At 37.7% G+C, this 13,460-nt stretch overlaps 1 long non-coding RNA gene across 1 annotated transcript in view; it reads right to left on the bottom strand.

The window, feature by feature from the left end:
* Positions 1 to 10,090: 10,090 nt before the first annotated feature.
* LOC126943830 (uncharacterized) overlaps positions 10,091 to 13,460 on the bottom strand; it is a 31,811-nt gene continuing 28,441 nt past the window's right edge. The window contains exon 4 of the long non-coding RNA XR_007721870.1: positions 10,091 to 10,304. This is a non-coding gene — a long non-coding RNA (uncharacterized LOC126943830). The remainder of the gene's footprint in view (positions 10,305 to 13,460) is intronic.

Below are 13,460 nucleotides of genomic sequence, written 5' to 3'. Positions count from 1 at the left end.
GAGAGTCACAATGTAACTGTGACTATGCAGGAGAACATCCTCATTTTTAGAAAATACATGCTTATGTATTTCAGAGTGGTGCATCACAATGCCTGAAATTAAAAGTTTTGCAATGCACAGATGTGCACATACAGAGACAGACACAGCACAGATGATAACCGGGTGAATTTAAGTGAAGGTTATATTTTCTCTTATCTCTTCACAGACCACCCTAGAACTACATGGCCCTTCAAAATTACCCCAAATTGAGCTGAGGTGGCCATGCCATTATGTCCCTCCGCTCGCATTGATCAGTCATCTGATGCTGGCTGCTGCCTGGAAAGCTTGCCCTTGGGCAGGACCACTCTCTGAAGCTAAGGCAATCCTGGAAGAGGCTGACACCAAAAGCTTTCCTCTACAGCACTCCCAGCAGCTGGACCAACACGAGATCCTTATAGACGCATCTAGGCAGCACATCACAATGTCCACTATAGGATACTTCAAGATGCATAAAGACATTTCAGAAGTTATTGCTAGAGAGGACATTATTTCTCCAATCAGAGAAAAACTAATAAGACGGCAGATGTCCCACGTCAATGCAGCTCTTGATAAGCACACCACATTCTATCCTACTATTGTTATTGCTGCTAAGGATTTATTTTTGTGGCTTTTTAAACCAACTCATGTTTAAGTGACTCTGAAAAAAACGGCTCTTTTCACCCTGAAATTATGTGCCTGATTTAGCTGAAAGAAATACGGTAATACATAATCTTAACTGAAACACAGTATAGCAATTTCCCTGAGAAGGTCAGGGTTAACATTCAATGCCCTTACTCATAAGGGAAACATCTTTAACTTGAATCAGCATATTTTCATTAAGTTCGCATTGCCCTTCAAGGTGCAAAAATGGCTTTCATCTCCAAGCAGGCAACAACTAATTAGAAATAAAGTTGCAAGGAAGGCACGGATTAAGCTGTGAGAATGGCACAGCTATTGCAGGCAAGGCATTCCAAAGAATCCAAAAATCACTTAGAAGTGCAAAATAGAAACCAGAAACGGGGCTGTTTGACATAAGACATTTCAAGGGTGCAATGGGCCTTTATGTCAGAATTCTAACATTCATAAAGCTGTAAGCGTATACATACACATGCTAATCTAAAGGACATTGTTCCCGGTGGCTCACAGGAAGGCAGTCCAGAAATTTCAGCTTGTGTAGGAAAGTCACAATTGCAACTGTTTTATCCTTTTATTCTGTAGCATCAACTATTATTCTTTCTGGAAATTCCAAGTTTGATATTCAGAATACAACTATCACAGAGTATCTGTAACCTGAAAATTAACTGATTTGTAGTTCATTGCATATTTAAAGGTTGGAAATTATAAGTGACATACAGGAAAATGCAAGACTATGGCAACTGTACAATGATCCAGTGTGAGCCTGTGTCCAGTTTTGTTTTAATTTAGAAAAACAGCACAATGCCTGACACATGATAGGCACATAATATGTATTCATTGTGTAAATTTTAATGTTTTCCCAACAGAGAAAACCTGTCATCTTTTAGGTAACAGAAATAATAGTACCTATTTAACTGTTCTATATGTTCTGAGCAATTTTAATGGGTAGAATCTCTTAAAGATAACTTTATTTAACTACTGATGTGTCATTTTTCATACGCTCTGCCAAAAAAAATTGCCTAGTTTTTGGGAAAATATTGTCGACATTTGCTTAGCAAAATATAGTTTCTAAAACTCAACAAGCACATTGCCTGCTTCATATTTTGGTTCAGTGAGTTTGTGTGCTATTTTCTTATCAGGAGACCCATTTAGGAGATGCAGTACCTACTAATATATTTTTCCCTAATTCTTTTTCCTGAAAAACCCATGGGGGCAGGAGGAAAGTTTTCTGATTATTTTTCAGCCCGATATCAAGTATACATAAGATCACACTTAGGAGTTGTTAAATTAAATCAATTTGCCCAGTTAACCTTAAAATGGCGATTTATATAAATTGAATAAATGTGTCCACATAGGAATAAAAAGGATAAAAGGTAGAAAAAGTCAACTGATTGGAAAATTCCTAGTCATCCATGTCTTAAAATGAGTTGCAAAAGCTATTGAAAGATGGCCAGGAATGGTGGCTCATGTCTGTAATCACAGCATTCTGGGAGGTCGAGGTGGGCGGATCAACTGGGGTCAGAAGCTCGAGACCAGCCTGGCCAACATGGTGAAATCTTGTCTCTACTAAAAATACAAAAATTAGCTGGGTGTGGTGGCACACGCCTGTAATCCTAGCTGCTTGGGAGGCTGAGCCAGGAGAATCACTTGAACCCGGGAGGCGGAGGTTGTGTTGAGCTGAGGCCACACCACTGGACTCCAGCCTGGACGACAGAGCAAGACTCCATTTCAAAAAAAAAAAAAGCTGTTGAAAGGTTGGTATTTGTGGGGTGGCTACACTTTCAATCATGCTTTCTAGAACTACTGAGGCTGACGAAACAGCCCGAGAGCAATTTGAGTTATTACTATTTAATTTTTAAATTTATCTGTAGTAGCCTTGACAAGAAATAAAAGATGAGTTGTTTGAGCTTGAATACAAAAGTCTGTTTCTTATCAATTAAATTTGCTCCTTTTCCCACACTTAAAGTATTTCCCAATATGATACTTGTGCTGGTGTGCTTGATTTTATTTTGAAATGAGTTTTTTGTAACTTCTGTTCTGTTTTCTTTCCTTTCTGAGATATTCATTCTGAATCTCTGTGTCAGGAAACAGAAATGTTATCTCTAAATGAGAAGTGTATGCAAGAAACTCTGCCATTATTGAATTTCAGTGAACTTGGTGGTTCTAATGACATGAAACTCTGTCAAATGTTAACAGAAATTATAGGTAGAATTCTTCAGGAAGCTTTCAAATCATAGCCTCTTCTGTCAGCATTTCATAATAACCTACCATCTATAATCTACCAAGGTACTGAAGTATCCCTGAGGAAAAATCATGACTTTCTTAGGCCAATTTAATAACAAAATGCATTTCCAATTTCAAGTACTTCTAGATCTTCTAATTGTGTTTTTCGGATCTACTGCTTGGCAGATATAAAACATAATGGCCAATGAAAACATTCATTCATTTGATACTTGGGACTATTTCTGATTAAAATGATTGTGTAGTCATTTAACAGCTCTCTCTTTTCCCATTTTAACCAAAGAATGAGTATGAAAAATTGTATAGGCCTTTCTTTTTCCAAATGTTCTAAATGGAGGCATAATAAATATTATTTAGCAGATCAACCAAAGCATTAGATACAATTTTTAAAGTCCTTTCCATTTTTTCTGTCCACATTATTACATTTTTCTAAAGACAAGAATGTGACGTAGATAATGTTGCTTGCCTTAAGTTAGTCTACACTTTTTTTTTTAATGATGCAAAAGTCTATGGAAATCAAGAGGCAAGGGGCAGTGGAGATCTTGGAATTCTTACCACAGTTGATGTGTCCAAAGGGATGTCACTTTTAAATTAACTAATACTACCTCCCATTTGCTGTCTTCCTGCTTCAACTAATATCGCCTACATTCCTGAATATTCGAAGCTGGAGAGGTATACCTATGAACAGAGATTTGGAAACAATACCAATCCAAAGAGAACCCTAGACCTACCTTTCTTCCTACCTTTTTGGGCCTGATAACAATTGATTGCATGATGGCTGATCTTGGTCCAGGCCAATACTTACCCCACTGTAAGACAAGATTTGGGACACAGAGTAGCTACCTTCAACAAGACACCATGCAGATGATGGAATTAACAAATTGAGTTACAATGGCTTCTTCTACACACAGCTGCAAGCAAAAGGTCTTGTCCTCGTAGTGTAGGGAAAAAGTTTGTGGAGCGGTATTTTTAGGCATGTTCATGAAATATATATGCTGGCAAGGAATATCCGAAGGAAATGAAAACACTGTTTCAGAGAGATATCTGCACTCCCATGTTCATTGCAGCATTATTCACAGTAACCAAGACATAGAAACAACTGAAGTGTCTGTCAACAGATGAGTATAGAAACTATGATATACACACACACACACACACACATCTTACACTATATATATTTATGTCTATATACATATAGAGAGATATGTATGTACACACACCCAACGGAGTATTATTCAGCCTTAAAAAAGCAGAAAATCCTGCTACTTAGGACAGCATGAATGGAAGTGTAGAATATTACACTAAGTGAAATAAGCCAGACACAGAAAGACAAATGCTATATCACCTCACTTAAATGTGAAATCTAAAATATAAAATTCATAAGAATGGCAATGGTGGTTACCAGGGGCCTGAGGTGGCAGAAATGGGGAGATGGTAGTCAAAGGCTACAAACTTTCCGTTGTGAGATGAATGTGTTCTGGACAGCAATATGTGGTGCAGTGGTCATAATTAGTAAGGATGCATTGTATACTTAAAATGTGCTAAGAGAATAGATGTTGTATTTTCACACACACACACACAAAAGTGTGTGAGATGAGGTAATGGATATGTTAATTAGCTTTATTGTGGTAATCATTTTGTAATGTACAGCAAATCCTTACCTTTTATACCTTAAATATACAATATACAATATTTAAGGTATAAAAATGTACAAAAATATACAATTTTTTTATTTGTTAATCATGCCTCAATGAAGCTGGGGAGACAAAACCAAAGTAGATAGACTGTAAGCTGAGGAAGGACAGGCTCGTGTCACTTCTGTTCATGGCTGTTTTCTATATTCACTGCACCTAGCACAGCCTTTGAAATGGAAGATAGATGCTCAAAGATACAGTAGATATACGCTCAAAGAATGAATTTGCCAAAGCTCGAGAATCAATATTAACCAGCTATATGGGTTTCCCCTTCCTTGATAGCCTTGCCAATTCCCTGGAGCCAACCATAATAAGTATACTTACCTAAGGTAGATATAACCGTGTGTGTGTGTGTGTGTGTGTGTGTGTGTGTGTGTGTGTGTGTGTTAGTACTGTGAATGAGATACAAGTGTGATGAATATCTTCACCAAGAATAGGAACTAACATTTTTTGATAATGCTTTACAACATAGCTGTTAAAATTATGCCATTTGAATTCAAAAGCAGAAAATAATGTCACGTTTAGAAAGTCAAGTTTCCCCAGATTTGAGTTATTACTGGGGTAATTCAAAATTTGTAAACTCCATTGCTAGTTAACAGAGATTTAGGCTTTAGTCTTAGACTAACTGGAACACTTGGAAAATTAAGGGAGCCAAAATAATAATTAGATTTTAAAAGACTTTAAGTTGAAAATCAAATCATAAATTGAAATTTAAATCAGAGAGAATAAAAATATATAAATACAACAGAAACAAATCTTTTTAATACAATGTATTTGGTAAATCACAATATAAATATAATTTGTTCTTTATTGAGGGCATTGACTCAAATTCACAAATAGAGTTATATTTGAATTACATTTCATATATCTACCAATAAGAGGAAGAAATTGTCTTCCTCTCTTCTTATTTTTAATGGCAATACTTCTGACTTACTATTGGTAGTTTTTCCAATGTCTTCTTACTTTGTATTAATAGAGATAATTTAATTTACTCTCATAGCTCTAACTGCAAACTTGCTCATGTTCTAAATAATTTTAAACTGATTTCATCCAAGATGTCTTTTCTGAGATTCAGGCTTATATCTAATATATATATTATATCTATTCAAACATGCCCATTTAGATATTCTACCAGCCCCAAGTTCACCATGTCAAAGCTGGTCATATCATCTCCTGTCTAATTCCTAATTTCCAGTATTTTTTCCTTATTGCTTATCTCACCTGGTTACTCTAAATAGCAAAATCTTAACATCAATAATTTCCCCGTCTTTATTCTCTTTACACAACTAATCAATTCTTATCAATTCTACCTCCTGCAATTCTTCCAGATCTATCCACTTCTGATGCAAGCCACCAATGTCACTGGCCTGGCCAACTGCCACACTCTTACTCTTTCTGTGTCTGATCTTGCCTCTGTCACTGACCCCACCTCTATTCATCCTTCACCCTGCAACCAGAATGATCCTGATGAAGTGCAAATTTGATCACAGTAGGCCATTGGACAGACCCTTAAATGACTCACCAGTGCCCTATGATTTATTAACTTTAGATAGATAGCTTGACATTCAAGTGTTTCACAAATTTCTCTTCCTTTATTCACTGACTAGACTTAAATGATGTCGAACTGCTGAAATAAGCTCATTACTTTCTGTTATGGACTGAACTGTTTCCTCTTCAAATACATATGTTGAAGTCCTAACCGCCACCCCCCCACCCCCCGCCCATGTAACTGTTTGCAGATAGAGCTTTTAAAGAGATAAGGAAAGTTAAATGAAGTCATAAAAGTGGTGCCTTACTCCCCTCATTTGAAGGCCTTACTCCCCTTATAAGGGCTGGTGTCCTTACAAGAAAAGTCAGAGACACCAGGAGTGCATGGACACGGTAGAAAGACCCTCTGAGGATACAGCAAGAAAGTAGCCATCTGCAAGGCAAGAAAAGAGGTCTCACCAGAAACAATCTGCTAGCACCTTGATCTTGGCCTTCCAGCCTCCAAAACTGTGAAAAAATACATTTCTGTTGTTTAAGCCACTAAGTCTTTCATAATCTGTCATAGCAGCCATAGAAAACGAATACATCTTCCTTCCATTCCAAGCCTAGGAATACATCACCCCTCTCTTTTTTCATACCTTTCTCACTCCTCCATTGGATGAACTAATTCCTGCTGGCCTTTGATGCCTCAACCAAATTATGAGTACCTCTAACAACTCAACCCCTCCTACAAGCAATACTGGATTAGTTGCTCCTCATAGGAGACAGACCCTATAGCCCCTTGTTATCATATTTTAATGGTCTAGATTTTAAATTCCACATCATTATAAATTATTTGGGGGCAGGGACTATATCTTATACAGTCTTTTATTCCCAGAGGTAGGACAGGCACTCAAGTAATATTTGTTGAACAAATGAACAAACAGTATCTGATACACAGTAGATGTTCAGTAACTGATAAATAACAGGTAGAAAGCTATGCTAAAAGCTTTTACTAAAATTGAGGAGAATTCAATGGATGATAATTAAAGAGCTAGGCGTAACTGCAATAGTGCAGTAAAAGAGCAAGTCCAGGAAAACAAAGCACTTTAGTTTGATGTCAAGACCTATGAGTAGCACAGGATACATAAATAATAACAAGAAACATGGCAAAGCGCATATCAAATAGCATATTTGAAATAGATTTAGGCACAAGTAATTGTTCCACATCAAATAACCTTATGCATTTGTGTACAAGAGTACAAATTTCATCTCCTTGGTTTCTTTTTCCTCCACATATGCCTTTAGAAAAAATGGTTATAAAATAAACCTTTTAAGATTTCATGAGATATTTCATGTTTTGTCCCTCTAATGGTTCTATTAAGTCTCTTCAAACAGGCACTTTTCTACCAGAGCAAACTTGAAAGAACAGAACATTTATTCCAAAAGCAATTTCCTTCCCCAGTTATTTTCTGTATTCCCTTGGCAGTGTTTTTCGACAGTTTTACTTGAATAAGAGCTTATTTGGTCCCAAACCAGCTTCTCCTGCTGCTTCAACCTGCAGTCAAGTCTTAGACCTTTCCTGTGTGACCTCCCAATTTGCTACCATGGAAATGATTACAATCACACAAGTATATCTTTTATTGCACGATGAGTTCAGATGTTTATTTTTAAAAATTAAAGAAAACTCTTGCAAAACATATTTAGAAATACATTGTGTGTCTTTCTTTAAATCCAGTCAAAGAAATTGAACAGGTTCCCAAATGGAACCTTTGATGTTTACAGGAAATTGTTGAAAATAAAGAGATAATGGTGATGATGATTATGATGATGATAATAAGCATTTCTTATAATTTCATACAATTGTAAAGTTTGCAACAGGCTAATGGTTTACAACCACCCCGGGGGAAAAAGGATGGATTTTAATATCCCCATTTTACAGACAAGAAAACAGTCTCGGAGAGGTTATTTTACTTAAAACTGTAAAGTTTTTCCAACCAGAAGAGGCATTATGGGTCATCTGTTGCCAGTACTCTTGTTTTGCAAATAAGGGATCTTAGGTAGGTGACTTTCCTGGGACGAATTTTCCACTAAGTGGTAAGCCTCTCACGACTGCTGTGTAGACAGTAGGAGACACAGCAGCTGAATTCTTCTGAGCACTAGCTCCATTCCAGGAATAAAGCCAGTGCCTCAGGACAAGTGTATGTGTTATTTTTTGGCTTCTATTTGTAAGAGTTGAATGTAAACAAGTGGCCCCAAGTAGCCCTAGGTATTAATAAAAAGAACTTTCTGGGAAGTTTGAACAGCAATTAACAAAAATAATGTATATGGGATTGCGACCTTCGATGGCCTTTTGAGACCTATCTGGTGTCACTCCTACCTGATTGTCAACTCTCTCCTGCTCATCCATCTCCTGGGATGTCCCTCCAGGAGAGGAGCACATCTACTACCCATGAGTTTTCAATTGCACCAGCTTTGCCTCTTCACTGTCTCACTGCCTCATCACAGCTCCTACTGGAGATTCAGAAAAAGCTTGCTGGAAAAAATAAAAATAAAAATAAAAAACTGGACTCCTCATTAAAAATTGGTCATGGATTCATGGTATCAGAAGGTTGTTTGAGTGCAACTAAATTTGGCAAGCACCCGTGGATTACAGAAGTATTTTAAACGATGCCACAGTAAGCCTGACAGAAAACAAGAAGTGTAATATTTTTTTCCAAGCAGGTAGCTATAAGATGGTTTGTTTCTGTTTAAATCAAATTGCAAATTTGTTCTTGTAACCCTTTAGTTTTCTCTGATCTCCCACTCAAATCCTCTCCTCATTTTCAGAACTTGTGTTGAATCCCAAGCGTCTACCTTCAAATCAGGAATCTTCCATTGAGGGGGGCAAGAGTAATCACTGTAGCCCTTTCCTGGTACCTCCCTAGATAGTTAGATTACTTTATCAGCTTAACAAATTGTTTTCTCTCTTTCTAAACAACCACTTCTACCAAAGTACCTGGATCTCTTCAAGTGGGAAGAATGATCATTTTGTTCTCTTAATACACATTTCACGTACCACTCAGCAGATTCCACCTGCCCTGTAGTCATGAATTCTGGGGAGGAAATGAGGGCTTTTTCCATACTTCCAACTCCTTGGTAATACTGTCTTTTAGGAAAGGACAACACAGGTACTTTTCACTACAAGATTCCTCATCCAAAGTCAGCCCCAGCCTTCACATCTTCTTCCTCAATTACTCTTCCTACCTTACCCTGCCCCTTTGCCCCACACCTCTGCACACTGCGTTGCCCTTTCTTCAGCCCTTTCCAACAGTGCTGAGAGGATCTGTATTCTGAATGATGTTTTAAGGTTGCAGTCCCCAGATGTCTCCGCTAAAATTCCTAGGGCAGAGAACATTTATAGTTCAGTGCATGCTTTCATAGTCAATGGGAAAAAAATCCTCTTCTACTCCTAATGGACTTCTTCAGTAACACGCTTCCCCTGGATGTGTGGGAGACTGACGTTGCCAGAATATTTCTTTTTTATGGCTTTTGTTGCTTTGACAGCTTTGATTTTATGGCAATTTTAATCATCTGTGTCCTATTCCTTCACCTCTGGCATTTTGCAAATATTCGATTTCTCTATCGCTACTACCATAATGGCCTTCAACAAACTGTGATTCATCAAGCTGTTTCCCCCAAGTTCTTCCGCCTCATCCACAGGCGAAACCCCAAAGGGAACTGCATCAGGCAAACAAGGCGATGCTAAATGCTCATGAGTGAGAAAATCTATTAATTAAAAAGGGGAGGAGAGAAGGAAGAGGAAGGAAGAAAAATTACACGTATAAGTTAATGCAGCCCCAAGACACCACTGGCAGTAACTTATGCACTGACACTTTAAACAGGCTTTATGAGTCTGTTTACTCCATTCACAATTATTCATGAAAAAATGTGCTATCAAATATAACAACACAAAGTACATGTGCTATCTTAAAGATACAGTGAGTCAATAAATCATGCCTGAGCTTTAACAATATTATATTTCCCTTTCTTGTATATTCATAGAATAATGGAAGTGGAAATAAAAAGGAGCTAGAGATGGAAAAGACCAAATGGGTTATCCATTTAATCTTGTTCTGACAGAGGATCGGTCTAGAGCAATACGTCTTAGGATTTGTCGTTTAGAAATTAGTGCCTCTTTTGTGTCATAGCTTTTGGTCACTTTTCTTCACAGTTTATTTCTGAATAGCCGAGTTCCAGTTCTTTTCCCTGAAAAGCAGAAGTAAAATTTGATTTTGCTAATTTGCTCACCTTTTTCCTCATTCTAATTCCCTAGACCCTGTATAAAAATTTCCTCTGCTGTGGATATTTATACTATTTTAATATGCCTTCAATTATTCTCTGGTTCCTATTACTCATCTAGAATAAATCCCATGGCCAGCTCCCTTTCTTTCCTGAGAGGCTGCCCTCAGGAAATATAGCACCTCTTCCCATGCAAAATGTTTTGTGTGCAATATTTCCCCAGGAGAGTGAGATTAGGATAATGTCCTGAAGAGCTTTGTAAACTAAAATGCCTCTCTTTAGCTATTCTTCTCCTAGCAATCTCTAAACTAAGGCGAGATTTGCCCATAAGTCCTGCAGCCCTCTCTCTGCCTCAGCAGCCATTTCTGCCTATTGTATACCTGTGTTTCTGATTCGTTTGTCTCACTTTACACTTAAATCTCACTAAGCTGCAAGCCCTATTCATGCTCCAACACCGTGTGGTCCCTTTTTTCTGTTTCTTCTTTTCTTACAAATAAAGACATTGTTTCCAAATTTCATTGAAACGCTATTTACTTTTTTACAGAGATTATTAAAGATTTTTTTGTGTGAGTCATATTAATGCTACAGTTGACTAACTACCTCTCCAAATTGATCAATTTGTAGCCATTTTTTCAAAGCACTGTGATGCTTTGGTTACAAAAACTAAGTAGGTTTTCAATATTTTCACTTTGAGGCCACTCCTCACTCCCACTTTCCTACCAAAGAAAACAAGAAGATATGATGCTACCAAATATTTTATAGAAGTCATTATAATTATCAGAAATACACAAATGTCCCAAGAATGTGTACAGTTTGTAATATTGATGCAAAACAATATGGATTAAAGTGTCAATAGTTTATTCACTTTTTACCTCCAGATTACTTTTAGATCTGGCATAGATTGTCAATAAATATACAAACATTTGAAAGTGTATATTTAGACAATACATCATTTCCTCAGAACCAAAATATTTTAACTATGTTAATTTTGCTACACAAAAGACTTAGATTTAACTTACAAACACGAAATCAAGGGTTAGCAAATGTCTGTGTAGATGCCCAGAAGTTGTGTTGTGCATTTCACATGTATTTAGTCCAACCCTGAAAAGATTCCCACAAGTCAAAGGGACAGGCTAAAGTGCAGAGAGGTATTTTGCATAAAATCACACACACGAAAAAGATTAAGGGACTGTATCAGTCAGAGTTCTCCAGAGAAACAGAAGCAATAGGATATGTGTGTGTGTGTGTGTGTGTGTGTGTGTGTGTGTGTGTGTGTGTGTGTGTGTATTATATTTATTATGGTAATTGACTTACATGGTTATGGAGGACCAGAAGTCCCACAGGCTGGAGAATGAGGAAAGACAGTAGCATAATTCAGTCTGAGTGTGAAAGTCCAAGAATTAGGAACTTCAAAGTATGAGGACAAAAGATGCCTCAACTTAAGAAGAGAGAGAGAATTTGTCCTTCCTCTGCCTTTTTGTTCTCTTTGAGCCATCAATGAATTCAATGATACTCACCCACTCTGGTGGAGGTGGGTCTTTTTTACTCAGTCTACTTATTCAAATGCTAATCTCTTCCAGACACACCCCCACTGAAATACCCAGAAATAATGTTTCACCAACTATCTGGGCATCCCTTGACCCAGTCATGTTAATACACAAAATTAACCTTCACAGGGACTTAGAATTAGAACACAAGTGTATTGGCTGGGCGCAGTGGCTTACACCTGTAATCCCAGCACTTTGAGAGGCCAAGGTGGGCGGATCACTTGAGGTCATGAGTGATGAGAAGTTTGAGACCAACCTGGCCAACATGGTGAAACCCCGCCTCTACTAAAAATACAAAAATTAGCCGGGCATGGTGGCATGTGCATATAATCCCAGCCACTTGGGAGGCTGAGACAGGATAATCACTTGAACCCAGGAGAAGGAGGTTGCAGTGAGCTGAGATCCATCCAGCAGAGTGAGACATTGCCAAAAAAAAGAAAGAAGGAAGGAAGGAAGGAATGAAATGAAGGAAAGGAAGGAAAGGAAGGAAAGGAAGGAAGGAAGGAAGGAAGGAAGGAAGGAAGGAAGGAAGGAAGGAAGGAAGGAAGGAAGGAAGGAAAGAAGGAAGGAAGGAAAGAAAAAAGAAAGGGAGGAAGGAAGGAAGGAGAAAGAGAAAGAGAGAGAGAGAAAGGAAGAAAGAAAGAAAGAGAAAAAGAAAGAAAGAAAGAGAAAAAGAAAGAAAGAAAGAAAGAAAGAAAAAGAAAGAAAGAAAAAGAAAGAAAGAAAGAAAGAAAGAAGAAAGAAAGAAAGAAAGAAAGAAAAAGAAAGAAAGAAAGAAAGAAAGAAAGAAAGAAAGAAAGAAAGAAAGAAAGAAAAAGAAAGAAAGAAAGGAAGGAAGGAAGGAAGAAAGAAAGAAAGAAAGGAAGGAAGGAAGGAAGGAAGGAAGGAAGGAAGGAAGGAAGGAAGGAAGGAAAGAAGGAAGGAAGGAAGGAAGACAAGTATATCTCCACAACATCAGGCAGGATGTGCAAATATTGATTGAAAGAAGAAAAGACCAGAGCTGGGAATCAAATAAAGGAACTCTGTCTGTAGGATAGTTATGTACAATGGTACAGAAGCACGAAATAGTGTGAAATGTATTGGGAACTTGCTAAATTGAAGATGGATCTAAAAGGATTTGCAGTGATTACAATGGGGGAAGTCAGTTACAAATCAGCTCATAGGGACCTTGCTCTTGATTTGCTGCCAGAAAAGAGTTGAGATTTTATCCTATTACAAGGCAGTCACTGAAGAACTTTAAGCGAAAACCCTCCTAGGATCTTTCTGGCTTCTGGCATCAATAACTGATTTGAAGACAACAAGGAGAGATAAGGAAACATGCTTAGAAGGACACTGCAACAGTCCAAGTAAAGAATGATGAGGCCCTGAACTAAGGCAAGCGCTGTGACAGTGGAAGTAACAAGTAAGGTTAATTAATTTCATAGCGGAGGAAAGATGAATAAAAAGGAGTTTAACTCACTGCCAAGTGAGTTTATGGTGATGCCCTCCATAGGTAAAAAATGTAGAGCCTGGAAACTGCTGTGGAAGATAACGTGGGTATGGGATGGGGACGCTGAAGACAAAGGGAGGAGTAAGC

The sequence above is a fragment of the Macaca thibetana genome, chromosome 1, assembly GCF_024542745.1.
Source record: "Macaca thibetana thibetana isolate TM-01 chromosome 1, ASM2454274v1, whole genome shotgun sequence".
NCBI lineage: Eukaryota > Metazoa > Chordata > Mammalia > Primates > Cercopithecidae > Macaca > Macaca thibetana.
Note: the sequence above shows the minus strand (reverse complement) of the source record. Positions and strands in the feature narration are given on the sequence as shown.